General features: G+C 49.8%; 2 non-coding genes across 2 annotated transcripts; both read right to left on the minus strand.

Moving 5' to 3' along the window:
* Window positions 1-182: 182 nt before the first annotated feature.
* Window positions 183-254, minus strand: trnaq-cug (transfer RNA glutamine (anticodon CUG)). Its single transcript has one exon. It is a non-coding gene; the product is annotated as a tRNA-Gln (tRNA).
* Window positions 255-2393: 2139 nt separating this feature from the next.
* Window positions 2394-2465, minus strand: trnaq-cug (transfer RNA glutamine (anticodon CUG)). The gene has a single exon. It is a non-coding gene; the product is annotated as a tRNA-Gln (tRNA).
* Between the last annotated feature and the right edge of the window lie 3 nt (window positions 2466-2468).

The raw sequence follows: 2468 nt of genomic DNA on the forward strand, positions 1-2468 counted from the left end.
ACAAAAAAGCGGGACACGTGGAACCATCTGTCCAGCAGGGGCTGACTTCAACCACGCCCGGATCTGCCAGCAGTTCTTCACAGGACGATGATTGGTCCCAAACCCTGTGTCCTGAGAAGAAGGTTGAAACCAAGCAGCCGCTGTCAAGGGCAGGTTTGGGTTCTCAGATCAAAAGCTCTTGTAGGTTCCACCGAGATTTGAACTCGGATTGCTGGATTCAGAGTCCAGAGTGCTGACCGTTACACCATGGAACCCCACCGTGAGGCAGACGGAAAGACTCACGAAAGAGACTGTGCATCTCTCTGGCTTTTGTAACCCTTTTGTAACCCTTTCTAACCCTCTCCCGTCTTAGCGTGACGGCATTCTGGCACGTGACGTCACGTCCCACTCATCACGGAAGCATTGGTGGTTCAGTGGTAGAATTCTCGCCTGCCACGCGGGAGACCAGGGTTCCATTCCCTGACGGGGAGAAATGCTCTTTTTGCTTAGTGTGGTTCACTGGCATCTCACAGAACTTGATTTGAAGGACACTTTATTTCTGTCAGACATTCGTGTGTTGCAGTAAGATGACCGGGTGGCTATTCGGGACATCCGGCATGGCTCCAAACAAGAATGAGCAAAAACACATTTACAATAGAACAGAAAATGAGTCGTGATCGTATAGTTTTAGGTTTCTCGTCGCTAACACGTGCGGCTATCAGAACCATCGCATCACTCCTCAAATGACTGAAGTTACCTAGACTAGATGAATAACATCATTTAAAGTAGCTAACTTGGCTCTTCTTAACAACATTAAATGAAAAATACGAATATTTGTGTTTGAAACTTGATGAAAGGGGATTCATCCCGAACCTCCCAAGAAGGGGGTTCACCCCGCACCGCTCCACACAAGAATGGGCGAATGCAGCCCCCATCCCACTGTCCCCACACCAACACCATGGTAACACTATTAGGGGGCATGGTTTTACATGTCCCTTTAGCAATAACTGAACAACGCGTATTCTTCAGCGTTACACTTGCACAAAAAAGCGGGACACGTGGAACCATCTGTCCAGCAGGGGCTGACTTCAACCACGCCCGGATCTGCCAGCAGTTCTTCACAGGACGATGATTGGTCCCAAACCCTGTGTCCTGAGAAGAAGGTTGAAACCAAGCAGCCGCTGTCAAGGGCGGGTTTGGGTTCTCAGATCAAAAGCTCTTGTAGGTTCCACCGATTGCTGGATTCAGAGTCCAGAGTGCTGACCGTTCGTTACACCATGGAACCCCACCGTGAGGCAGACGGAAAGACTCACGAAAGAGACTGTGCATCTCTCTGGCTTTTGTAACCCTTTTGTAACCCTTTCCAACCCTCTCGCCTCCCGTCTTAGCGTGACGGCATTCTGGCACGTGACGTCACGTCCCACTCGTCACGGAAGCATTGGTGGTTCAGTGGTAGAATTCTCGCCTGCCACGCGGGAGGCCCGGGTTCGATTCCCGGCCAATGCACTGCTCTTGCGTGGACCGTCGTTGGCCTTGCTTTCAGTTGATTTGGCCTCTTTGCCGCGTGTAACCTCTTGAGCTAGCACGGCGCTCCAAGTCAGACTACCGTGTCCTCGTTAGTATAGTGGTCAGTATCCCCGCCTGTCACGCGGGAGACCAGGGTTCCATTCCCTGACGGGGAGAAATGCTCTTTTTGCTTAGTGTGGTTCACTGGCATCTCACAGAACTTGATTTGAAGGACACTTTATTTCTGTCAGACATTCGTGTGTTGCAGTAAGATGACCGGGTGGCTGTTCGGGACATCCGGCATGGCTCCAAACAAGAATGAGCAAAAACACATTTACAATAGAACAGAAAATGAGTCGTGATCGTATAGTTTTAGGATTCTCGTCGCTAACACGTGCGGCTATCAGAACCATCGCATCACTCCTCAAATGACTGAAGTTACCTAGACTAGATGAATAACATCATTTAAAGTAGCTAACTTGGCTCTTCTTAACAACATTAAATGAAAAATATGAATATTTGTGTTTGAAACTTGATGAAAGGGGATTCATCCCGAACCTCCCAAGAAGGGGGTTCACCCCGCACCGCTCCACACAAGAATGGGCGAATGCAGCCCCCATCCCACTGTCCCCACACCAACACCATGGTAACACTATTAGGGGGCATGGTTTTACATGTCCCTTTAGCAATAACTGAACAACGCGTATTCTTCAGCGTTACACTTGCACAAAAAAGCGGGACACGTGGAACCATCTGTCCAGCAGGGGCTGACTTCAACCACGCCCGGATCTGCCAGCAGTTCTTCACAGGACGATGATTGGTCCCAAACCCTGTGTCCTGAGAAGAAGGTTGAAACCAAGCAGCCGCTGTCAAGGGCAGGTTTGGGTTCTCAGATCAAAAGCTCTTGTAGGTTCCACCGAGATTTGAACTCGGATTGCTGGATTCAGAGTCCAGAGTGCTGACCGTTACACCATGGAACCCCA

The sequence above is a fragment of the Osmerus mordax genome, chromosome 11 (assembly GCF_038355195.1).
Source record: "Osmerus mordax isolate fOsmMor3 chromosome 11, fOsmMor3.pri, whole genome shotgun sequence".
NCBI classification, from domain to species: Eukaryota; Metazoa; Chordata; class Actinopteri; order Osmeriformes; family Osmeridae; genus Osmerus; species Osmerus mordax.